The sequence below is a fragment of the Pleurodeles waltl genome, chromosome 11 (assembly GCF_031143425.1).
Source record: "Pleurodeles waltl isolate 20211129_DDA chromosome 11, aPleWal1.hap1.20221129, whole genome shotgun sequence".
NCBI lineage: Eukaryota > Metazoa > Chordata > Amphibia > Caudata > Salamandridae > Pleurodeles > Pleurodeles waltl.
In genome coordinates, this window is record NC_090450.1 from 311492382 (window position 1) to 311504948 (window position 12567).

General features: G+C 46.1%; 1 protein-coding gene across 3 annotated transcripts in view; it reads right to left on the reverse strand.

The window, feature by feature from the left end:
* Positions 1-266: 266 nt before the first annotated feature.
* Positions 267-12567, reverse strand: part of EPHB1 (EPH receptor B1) — a 754401-nt gene continuing 742100 nt past the window's right edge. For 2 of the 3 annotated variants that reach the window (XM_069213563.1, XM_069213562.1), the window contains one exon: positions 642-1464. The gene's annotated coding sequence lies outside the window, so the exon portion shown is untranslated. Of the gene's footprint in view, positions 1465-12567 lie in introns of all 3 variants that reach the window. The other variant, XM_069213561.1, reaches the window with a different exon arrangement.

The window sequence follows — 12567 nt, forward strand, 5'->3', positions numbered from 1 at the left end:
GCATCAATCAACAAATTCATGTTTTCATTCCACACATATGTTAATCTTCCCATCCACTTAGCCATGCATTTATGAAGCTGTTTGCCCGTTCATTCATTTATATGTCCATCCATGCACAGCGTCTTTCAGTGCATATATATTGCCACCAATCTATCATCATGCCTTTCTATCCATTCTACTTATTTCGAGTGCTATCTCTGAGATGTTATATATCTTCATAATGAAAGACACAAACTGATTTAGCTTCATTCTTTCTTGTTATTCTTGGTTAATTGTCTGTGCAAAACACAATCCCAATAATGCCTAAAAGGGATTCTACAAATTTGCTGCCAATCATCATAAGCCTTCAGTGCTGCGTTTGGAAAAAAATTTAAGTACACCCACTTCAACCAACTAAAATTCCCATCTTCAGTACTTTTCCACCCTAAGGCATCGTTCAACACAGTTTGTCTTTGCTTGACTTCATGATATGCTTTTTGGACACGATCCAGTGTAACCTACACATTGTGCATGTATTCACAACATTGACTGCATCTAACATGCGCCTTCTAGATCGGTTGTGTTTGTCCATTGTCTGCTGAGTAGCTCTTTTAGTTATATCCTTTATTTCTCTTTGATATTTATTTTGTTATTTTTCTTTTAACCACCTTTTCGTGTTATGTTATGAGTATGTTTTAGCACATTTCTATAATTTCTGTAGTCTTGTAGCACTTCTGATTGGTTATGAGCCTCTCAACAAATAAAGTCAAAGCAGTCTGGTGACCAATAGTGTTTTAACATTCATGATCAGAAAATTCTTATTACTGATGGGTGGCCATTCCTGATTGGGCTATTTGGTAAATCAAGAATGTCAACTTTTGAGCAGTACCATCTTGGATCCGGTGCAGCCTCCTCACTATGCTTAGACTTGATATCTCTACTTTGAATCTAAGTGCTAACAGGTGTCATTGGTGCACCCGCTCCCTAATTATCCTTAAAGTTCCTGTAGAATAAAGAAATACATCTTGGAGAGTACAATGTGAATCATTATCTTAACCACCAAAAAGTAACAACTTCCTTTTACTTCTTTAATTTACTTTGTTGAGTGCAAGTTTCTTTATTAATACAATATTTTTTTCTGAAATTTTTTACCGATACAAACGCCAACAATTCAGCACAGTCGACAGATCGGAAAAAAAAAGAGAAGAGGTAAGGAGAAATAATAGACACTGGTGCAAATTACATCTCTATTTATGTACAGACGTTCCTGTGGCATGAGAAGGCAGCAGGGCACAAGCTTGGATGGTAATGCGATGGTGTGCTTGGCCGGATTCCGTGCTCCCAAGGGTCTGGCTCTGACATCATTTTTAGAAGTTCACATTACATTGAATCCATTTCGACCTAGTTGGAAATGTTCTCTTACTAGGCGTCCTTTTTTCGTTGGTGCCCGATGACTTCCCAAAATGAGTTATTCAATAAGGTGCACTGAAAAGAAACAGCAGAAATACAAAGTGAGCAGCAAGGTCGGCAACGTAGTAATGGATTATGATCTAAGACACGGTGCTGCCCATTGCAAAGAGCCACACAGTCCTCCTACATGAATTGCAATGTTTTTAAATAGCATAGAATGGAGACAAAGGGCCTCATTTCAACCCTGGTGGTCACCGACCGCCAGGGTTAAAGTGGCGTTCATACCTCCAACAGGCTGGAGGTATGAAATGCCACATTATGACTGTGGCGGTAACGCTGCGGTCACACCGCCAGGACCGGCGGATTACCGCCATGGATGTCCCGGCGGTCACAATCCGCAAGGGCAGCACTGCAAGCAGCGCTGCCCTGGGGATTTTGACTCTCCTTACTGCCAGCCTGTCCATGTCTGCTTGGCAGACAGTGGAAAGCGCGATGGGTGCTGCTCCATTAGGAGCCGACTGCAATGTTACGGCCCACATCCCCGCTGGGCCGGCGGGCGGAACCTCTGTTTCCCGCTGCCGGCCCAGCGGGGATGTTGTAATGCAGCTGGTGGGTTTGCAGCCGCATAGGCCACCGTTAGGCGGTTCAACTTTGGCGGGCAGCGGACCTTGGCGGATGGGTTAGCCCCTCAGAAAAGTGACAGATATCCCGCCCGCCGTTTTACAAGCTCAGAGGATATAATGGAACTTGTAATACGACAGGCGGGATATCCATCAGTTTTGTGACAGAGTAGCCAATCCGCCAAGGTCGCAATAAGGTCCAAAATATTGAATGTAGTACAAACAAAGGGATATAAAATTCCTAATAATAATGAGTGCTAGACTAGATAGGACTGACGAGTTCTTCTGGTCATTGTTGTCCGCAATCCTTTGCTCAACATAAACTTACGCAGGAACAGATAAACACAAGTAGTAAAGTAACAAATAGAACCCTTGTCAAATTCTGCATGAATTCACATTCGTTCGGCAGATCAGGGCACATCTACAAAAAAGATTTGTATGGACATCAACCTGCACAGTTTTGACCTCTTCACTGAAAACGGTCCCTTCCAACCACTCCCTCCATTGCTGAGAATAGACTCATTTATATTTGCATCGAAAAATGATAATAGCCGGTGCCTGATTCTGAAAGGGTGAGTGCAAGGCTGCAGAGGTCACCTTGGGGTAAAGTCGTAGGATTATCATATTCCCTTGCTAACCCCTCAGAATATATTTGAAATCTTTGCATGAGGCTCCCAGTCCATTCAGAGAGGTGGCAGGGCAGTCATTCAGTGGCAGCAATTGGGTAACAAGAGGCAGAGACAAAATTAGAAGCAGGTCAAAGATAATGGGGGTGGGGCATAATGGTGAGTGCCACACACAGAGCAAAGCAGGACTTGCAAGCAAGTGAGAGAGAAACAGACGTAGAGAGAAAAAGAGAGATGTCGTTCTTTCAACAAGCATTGTCAAAGCCATGAGGTCGGGCTTATATTTCAAGTACTAAAACATTTAAGAAGCCTGTAGCAAGTCTGTAGCAACAACAAAACAAAAACTGCTGCTTTCTACATGCAATGCATCCATTAAATAAACAACTGAATGTGCCATGATTCAATGTACTTTTGAGATATAAAATAGTCCCTCATTGAAATGCAAGCACTCAGTAGAATCTGGAATGATAAACTGGACAGCCAAAAACATATGATGACAAAGTGAAACTCCTCTGATTGAAGCCAAAGCCCATTCTGTGTATTTTTAAAGAATTGTAAAAATAGGTTGCACAGACAGCTGTGCTGTCAAGCCAGACCTAAATTCTCACATAATACCCACCTCTCATCTGAAAATGACTTGCCCTATTCAGAGTTGGTGCCCCATCTGGCTTGCTGCCTTCTGTTTACCAGTATACATGGCCAGCACATGTCCATCTCTACTACAGTTACTTATACCCCGATAATTTAGAGGTCCATGTAAATTTAGAAACCACTTTGAATATCATATTGCGCAGTGTATTTCCACAAAAAGCAGGGTATCCTCTTATGGCTGAGTTCCAAACACACATCACACTTTTAGGCACACTCCGCACATTCCGTCCAGTCTAGAGCACAAAACAGGGAAATAACTTTTTTGGGATGATGATGTAGGTTTGGAAGGGGTTAAACCATCGACATCTATGGATATAATCTGTTAGGCGGGAGAGTGAATATGAGTTAAGAGGGTAAAACCCTCCAAAACACGGTGAGTTGACCAATGTGAAGTTAGTAAGAAGGTCTTTTAGACCAAGTGTTACAAATCCTCTATAATTTGGCAACCTTTTTCAGTTAGGGCCTGTAGGAGGCTGGCCTGGTTTGTAGTGAGTACCAAGGGGTACTTACACTCTGCACCAGGTCCAGGTATCCCTTATTAGTGTAGAAGAGGTGTCTAGCAGCTTAGGCTGATAGAAAAGGGTAGATTAGCAGAGCAGTTTAGGCTGAACTAGGGGACATGCAAAGCTCCCACTATACCACTGGTGTCATATGCACAATATCATAAGAAAACACAATACACAGATATACTAAAAATAAAGGTACTTTATTTTTATGACAATATGCCAAAAGTATCTCAGTGAGTACCCTCAGTATGAGGATAGCAAATATACACAAGATATATGTACACAATACCAAAAATATGCAGTAATAGCAATAGAAAGCAATGCAAGCAATGTGCAGTCACAATAGATTGCAATGAGAGCACATAGGTATAGGGGCAACACAAACCATATACTCCAAAAGTGGAATGCGAACCACGAATGGACCCCAAACCTATGTGAGCTTGTAGAGGGTCGCTGGGACTGTAAGAAAACAGTGAGGGTTAGAAAAATAGCCCACCCCAAGACCCTGAAAAGTAGGTGTAAAGTGCACCTAAGTTCCCCAGAGAGCACAGAAGTCGTGATAGGGAAATTCTGCAAGGAAGACCAACCCCAGCAATGCAACAATGATGGATTTCTGGATGAGAGTACCTGTGGAACAAGGGGACCAAGTCCAAGAGTCACGACAAAGTCGAGATTGGGCAGATGCCCAGGAAATGCCAGCTGAGGGTGCAAAGAAGCTGCCACCGGATGGTAGAAGCTGTGGATTCTGCAAGAACGAAGAGGACTAGGAACTTCCCCTTTGGAGGATGGATGTCGCACGTAGTGTAGAAGCTTGCAGAGGTGTTCCGACGCAGAAAGAACGCAAACAAGCCTTGCTAGCTGCAAGGGTCGCGGTTAGGGTTTTTGGATGCTGCTGTGGCCCAGGAGGGACCAGGATGTCGCCAATTGCGTGAGGAGACAGAGGGGGCGCCCAGCAAGACAAGGAGCCCTCTCACAAGCAGGCAGCACCCGCAGAAGTGCCGGAACAGGCACTACGAAGAAGAGTGAACCGGAGCTCACCCGAAGTCACAAAAGAAGATCCCACGACGCCGGAGGACAACTCAGGAGGTTGTGCACTGCAGGTTAGAGTGTCGGGACCCAGGCTTGGCTGTGCACAAAGGAAATCCTGGAAGAGTGCACAGGAGCCGGAGCAGCTGCAAATCACGCGGTACCCAGCAATGCAGTCTAGCGTGGGGAGGCAAGGACTTACCTCCACCAAACTTGGACTGAAAAGTCACTGGACTGTGGGAGTCACTTGGACAGAGTTGCTGAGTTCCAGGGACCACGCTCGTCGTGCTGAGAGGGGACCCAGAGGACCGGTGATGCAGTCTTTTGGTGCCTGCGGTTGCAGGGGGAAGATTCAGTCGACCCACGGGAGATTTCTTCGGAGCTTCTAGTGCAGAGAGGAGGCAGACTACCCCCACAGCATGCACCACCAGGAAAACAGTCGAGAAGGCGGCAGGATCAGCGATACAAGGTTGCAGTAGTCGTCTTTGCTACTTTGTTGCGGTTTTGCAGGCTTCTTGAGCAGTCAGCGGTCGATTCCGTGGCAGAGGGTGAAGAGAGAGATGCAGAGGAACTCTGATGAGCTCTTGCATTCGTTATCTAAAGAATTCCCCAAAGCAGAGACCCTAAATAGCCAGAAAAGGAGGTTTGGCTACCTAGGAAGGAGGATAGGCTAGCAACACAGGTAAGAGCCTATCAGAAGGAGTCTCTGATGTCACCTGCTGGCACTGGCCACTCAGAGCAGTCCAGTGTGCCAGCAGCACCTCTGTTTCCAAGATGGCAGAGGTCTGGAGCACACTGGAGGAGCTCTGGGCACCTCCCAGGGGAGGCGCAGGTCAGGGGAGTGGTCACTCCCCTTTCCTTTGTCCAGGTTCGCGCCAGAGCAGGGCTGGGGGATCCCTGAACCGGTGTAGACTGGCTTATGCAGAGATGGGCACCATCTGTGCCCATCAAAGTATTTCCAGAGGCTGGGGGAGGCTACTCCTCCCCAGCCCTGACACCTTTTTCCAAAGGGAGAGGGTGTAACACCCTCTCTCTGAGGAAGTCCTTTGTTCTGCCTTCCTGGGCCAAGCCTGGCTGGACCCCAGGAGGGCAGAAACCTGTCTGAGGGGTTGGCAGCAGCAGCAGTTGCAGTGAAACCCCGGGAAAGGTAGTTTGGCAGTACTCGGGTCTGTGCTAGAGACTCGGGGGATCATGGAATTGTCTCCCCAATGCCAGAATGGCATTGGGGTGACAATTCCATGATCTTAGACATGTTACATGGCCATGTTCGGAGTTACCATTGTGACGCTATACATAGGTAGTGACCTATATATAGTGCACGAGTGTAATGGTGTCCCCACACTCACAAAGTCCGGGGAATTTTCCCTGAACGATGTGGGGGCACCTTGGCTAGTGCCAGGGTGCCCACACACTAAGTAACTTAGCACCCAACCTTTACCAGGTAAAGGTTAGACATATAGGTGACTTATAAGTTACTTAAGTGCAGTGGTAAATGGCTGTGAAATAACGTGGACGTTATTTCCCTCAGGCTGCAGTGGCAGGCCTGTGTAAGAATTGTCAGAGTTCCCTATGGGTGGCAAAAGAAATGCTGCAGCCCATTGGGATCTCCTGGAACCCCAATACCCTGGGTAAATATGGGGGTAACATGCCAGGCAAGATGGTACTTTCCTACACAACCCCCCCCAAACGAAGGACAATAAGACTAGCCATGACCTGATGAGTCTTCATTGTCTAAGGGGAAATATCTGGAGAGTCCATCTGCATTGGAGTGGGTACTCCCAGGTCTATGTTCATTCCCTGTAGAGATATGGACCACCTCAACAATTTAGGGTTTTCACCTTTCATTTGTTTTAGCCAAAGTAGAGGTTTGTGGTCTGTCTGAACAATGAAGTGAGTGCCAAACAGGTATGGCCTCAACTTCTTCAGTGCCCAGACCACAGCAAAGGCCTCCCTCTCTATGGCAGACCAACGCTTTTCTCTAGGGGTCAAACTCCTGCTGATGAAAGCAACAGGTTGATCCTGGCCCTCAGAATTGAGTTGTGATAAGACTGCCCCTACCCCTAATTCAGATGCATCAGTTTCAACAATGAATTTCTTGGAGTAACATGGGCTTTTTAGGACAGGTGCAGAGCACATGGCCTGTTTCAGCTCCTCAAAAGCTTTCTGACAGCTAGCTGTCCACAATACCTTTTTAGGCATTTTCTTTGAAGTGAGGTCATTAAGAGGGGCTGCTATGGAGCCATAGTTCTTTATGAACCTCCTGTAATACCCAGTGAGGCCTAAGAAGGCTCTCACCTGGGTCTGGGTTGTAGGGGGAACCCAATCTATAATAGTTTGGATTTTCCCCTGAAGTGGTGCAATCTGTTCTCCACCTACAAGGTATCCCAGATAAACCACCTTCCCCTGCCCTATGTGGCACTTTGAAGCCTTGATAGTGAGGCCTGCCTTTTGCAGGGCCTCCACAACTTTCCATAGGTGGACCAGGTGATCATCCCAGGTGGAGCTAAAGACAGCTATATCATCTAGATATGCTGCACTAAAAGCCTCCAACCCTTGCAGGACTGTATTCACCAACCTCTGAAAAGTGGCAGGTACATTTTTCAAACCAAAGGGCATTACTGTGAATTGGTAGTGCCCTCCAATAGTCGAAAATGCAGTTTTTGCTTTAGCATCCTCTGATAACTTGATCTGCCAATACCCTGCAGTCAAATCAAAGGTGCCTAGATACTTGGCAGATGCCAGTGTATCTATTAGCTCATCTGCCCTGGGTATAGGGTGAGCATCAGTTTTAGTTACCTGGTTGAGACCTCTGTAATCCACACAAAATCTCATTTCCCTTTTCCCATCTTTGGAATGAGGTTTTGGTACAAGTACCACAGGAGAGGCCCATGGACTTTCAGAGATCTCAACCACTGCCAGTTCAACCATATTCTGAACTTCTTGTTTTATGCAGTCCCTGGCATGGTCAGGCTGCCTATAGATCTTACTTTTGACAGGCAAGCTGTCTCCAGTATCTATAGTGTGCTCACACCAAGAAGTGGTGTCTGGCACAGTAGAAAAGAGTTCAGAAAACTGACCCAGGAGATTTATGCAGTGGTCTTTCTGCTCAGCAGTAAGACAATCTGCTAGAACTACACCTTCCACTAGAGCATCTTGTTCTGTGGAAGAGAAGAGATCAGGGAGAGGGTCACTCTCTTCTTCCTGTCCTTCATCTGTTGCCATGAGCAGGGAGAGATCAGCCCTGTCATAGTAGGGTTTCAGGCGATTGACATGGAGCACCCTAAGGGGACTCCTGGCAGTACCTAAGTCAACCAAGTAGGTGACTTCTCCCTTTTTTTCAACAATCATGTGGGGTCCACTCCATTTGTCTTGGAGTGCACTTGGGGCCACAGGCTCCAAGACCCACACTTTCTGCCCTGGTTGGTACTGAATCAGAACAGCCTTCTGGTCATGCCATTGCTTTTGGAGCTCTTGGCTGGCCTGAAGGTTTTTACTGGCCTTTTTCATATACTCAGCCATTCTGGATCTTAGGCCAAGTACATAGTCCACTATGTCTTGCTTAGGAGCTTTTAAAGGTTGTTCCCAACCCTTCTTTACAAGTGTTTGAGGACCTCTTACAGGGTGCCCAAATAGGAGTTCAGAGGGGCTGAAGCCCACTCCTTTCTGGGGTACCTCCCTGTAAGCAGAAAGGAGGCAAGGTAACAGGACATCCCATCTCCTCCTGAGTTTTTCAGGGAGTCCCTTTATCATTCCTTTGAGAGTTTTGTTAAACCTCTCAACCAGTCCATTTGTTTGTGGATGATAAGGCGTGGTGAATTTGTATGTTACACCACATTCCTTCCACATGGCCTTTAAGAATGCAGACATAAAGTTGCTTCCCCTGTCTGATACCACCTCTTTTGGGAAACCCACCCTGGAAAAGATTCCCAGGAGGGCCTTTGCCACTGCAGGAGCTGTAGTGGTCCTTAGAGGAATTGCTTCAGGATATCTTGTGGCATGGTCCACTACCACCAAGATAAACCTATTGCCAGAAGCAGTAGGAGGGTCAAGGGGGCCAACTATGTCAACCCCTACCCTTTCAAAGGGCACCCCAACCACAGGTAGTGGGATAAGGGGTGCCTTTGGGGTGCCACCTGTTTTGCCACTGGCTTGACAGGTGACACAGGACTTACAAAATTCCTTTGTGTCCTCTGACATTCTAGGCTAATGAAACAAGGGAAGAAGCCTGTCCCATGTTTTCATCTGCCCCAAATGTCCAGCCAAGGGAATGTCATGGGCTAGAGTTAGGAGGAACTCTCTGTATTGCAGGGGAATAACCAATCTCCTGGCAGCTCCAGGTTTTGGGTCCCTTGCCTTTGTATACAAGAGGTTGTCCTCCCAGTAAACTCTGTGAGAGTCACTGACATCCCCATTTTGCTGTTTGACAGCTTGCTGTCTTAGACCCTCTAGTGTGGGACAGGTCTGCTGTGCCACACTCAGCTCCTCCCTGGCAGGCCCCCCTCCACCCAAAAGCTCAGCAGTTTCTGCTTCCAGCTCCTCTGGTGAAGGTTCTGCACAGGGGGGAAATTCTTCTTCCTCAGAAGTTGAATCATCTGTAGAGGGAGGGATAGTAGGTAGTGATTTACCTTTACTAACCCTAGCTTTAGGGAGCACTTGGTCCATTGTTCCAGGATCCAAGTCATCTTGTCCTTTTTGCTTTTTGGCCTGAGCCCTTGTCAAAGCAAAAATATGCCCAAGAATGCCCAGCATTGCTGCATGAGCCTCCAACTCCACTTCTGCCCAAGCTGATGTCTCTAAATCGTTCCTTAGTAGACAGTCTACAGGTAAATCTGAGGCAACCACAACTTTCTTTGGACCAGTAACCCCCCCCAGTTGAGATTCACAACAGCCATCGGGTGGCTAAGGGTGTTGTTATGAGCATCAGTCACTTGGTACTGGTGACCAAGTAGGTGTTGTTCAGGGTGGAACAGTTTCTCTATTACCATGGTAACACTGGCACCTGTGTCCCTGTAGGCCTGAACCTCAACACCATTTATTAGGGGAAGTTGCCTGTACTTATCCATATTAAGGGGACAAGCAACCAAGGTGGCCAAATCAATGGCACCTTCAGAGACTAACACAGCCTCTGTGGTCCCCCTAACAAGACCAACCCCAACTAAATTACCAAAAGTGAGCCCAGCTACTCCCTTGGGTGGGCTATTAGTATGTTTGCTCCCACCACCACTGCTATTACTAGGGGCACTAGGTGTAGCAGTAGGGGTTGTGGTAGTGGGAGGCTTGGTGCTTTTCTTTGGACAACTGGCATCAGTTGTCCAATGGCCTTTTATTTTACATAAATAGCACCATGTTTTTTTTACTTGATTAGAAGAGGATTTGGACCCACCGCCCCCACCAGAGTGTTCTTGTGGGCCTGATGAAGACTCATTTTTAGATTTTTCCCCACCCTTGTCTGAAGACTTACCATCCTTCTTCTTGCCATCCTTGTCACCCCCTGTATTAACTTTCCTGTTCACTCTTGTTCTGACCCATTTGTCTGCCTTCTTTCCCAATTCTTGGGGAGAGGTCAGATCTGAGTCCACTAGATATTGGTGTAACAAATCAGGCACACAGTTATTCAGAATATGCTCTCTCAAGATCAAGTTATACAGGCTTTCATAGTCAGAAACTTTACTGCCATGTAACCACCCCTCCAAGGCCTTCACTGAATGGTCAACAAAATCTAGCCAGTCTTGTGAAGACTCCTTTTTGGTTTCTCTGAACCTGATCCTGTACTGTTCAGTGGTTAAGCCATAACCATCTAGGAGTGCATTCTTTAAAACTGTAAAATTATTGGTATCACTTTCCTTCACAGTAAGGAGCCTACCCCTACCCTTTCCACTGAAAGATAGCCATAGGATAGCAGCCCACTGCCTTTGAGGGACCCCCTGTTCAACACAGGCCCTCTCAAGTGCAGCAAACCACTTGTTAATGTCATCCCCCTCCTTATAAGGGGGAACTATCTTGTGCAGATTCCTAGAATTAGGCTCTTTCACAGGATTACTATCTGTAATACTGCTGCTGCCACCATGGGGTCCAAACCCCAACCTCTGCCTTTCTTTTTCTAAGTCTAAAGTTTCCCTGTCTAGAGCCAGCTGTTGCTGTTTAAGCTTCAGTCTGGACTCTTCCACTCTCAATCTATTGAGTTCCCTTTCTAACATTCTGTCATCAGGGTGGGTGGGTTGGGCATGCTTTGACACAGAAGAATGGTGAGAATGAACAGAGGGAGACCTGTCCCTAACAGTTGGCACTCTAACAACCTGGCCTAAAGGAATGACATCCCTACTGTGATGAGAGCTCACATTAGTACCAGCCATGCTAGGGGGCCTGCTAAGGGGCAGGTTGGAAAGAATACCATCTAACATTCTTGCTGGGGCTGCCCCAGAGTCAGAATGTGTACCATCTGCTAACTTCTCAACAGATGTGCCAGCTAAGGCCTTATCATTTTCAATGAGCATGTTAATTAACAATTCTCTAGAGGGATTCTTCCCTACCCCTAAACCTCAATTAATGCAGAGACTCCTTACACCTTTCCAGTTAAGGTGGTCATAAGCTGTGCTGGCCAGATCAAGAGTAAGACCTGTACCAGACATGATATAAAAAGAGTTTAAGGGACAGAAAAAGAAAGAAAAAGTTTCAGAACTTTTTAAGGAAACAGAATAAAACCTTTTCAACTTTTTAAGAAACTTTATGAAAGTTTAGAGGTACTTTTCAGCACTTAGCAATAGAGTAAGAGAAGAAAAGCAAAACTTTTTGGTTAGGTGTACATACACTGAACTTGTTTTGTATATTTTTCTCTTATGAAAAGTACAAAATGACCAAGTGGTAAGTAGTTGCAAGTACTTATCCCACCGCTGCACAACCAATGTAGGAGGCTGGCCTGGTTTGTAGTGAGTACCAAGGGGTACTTACACTCTGCACCAGGTCCAGGTATCCCTTATTAGTGTAGAAGAGGTGTCTAGCACCTTAGGCTGATAGAAAAGGGTAGCTTAGCAGTGCAGCTTAGGCTGAACTAGGAGACATGCAAAGCTCCCACTATACCACTGGTGTCATATGCACAATATCATAAGAAAACACAATACACAGATATACTAAAAATAAAGGTACTTTATTTTTATGACAATATGCCAAAAGTATCTCAGTGAGTACCCTCAGTATGAGGATAGCAAATATACACAAGATATATGTACACAATACCAAAAATATGCAGTAATAGCAATAGAAAGCAATGCAAGCAATGTTCAGTCACAATAGATTGCAATGAGAGCACATAGGTATAGGGGCAACACAAACCATATACTCCAAAAGTGGAATGCGAACCACGAATGGACCCCAAACCTATGTGAGCTTGTAGAGGGTCGCTGGGACTGTAAGAAAACAGTGAGGGTTAGAAAAATAGCCCACCCCAAGACCCTGAAAAGTAGATGTAAAGTGCACCTAAGTTCCCCAGAGAGCACAGAAGTCGTGATAGGGGAATTCTGCAAGGAAGACCAACACCAGCAATGCAACAACGATGGATTTCTGGACGAGAGTACCTATGGAACAAGGGGACCAAGTCCAACAGTTGCGACAAAGTCGAGATTGGGCAGATGCCCAGGAAATGCCAGCTGAGGGTGCAAAGAAGCTGCCACCGGATGGTAGAAGCTGTGGATTCTGCAAGAACGAAGAGGACTGGGAACTTCCCCTTTGGAGGATGGATGTCACACGTCGTGA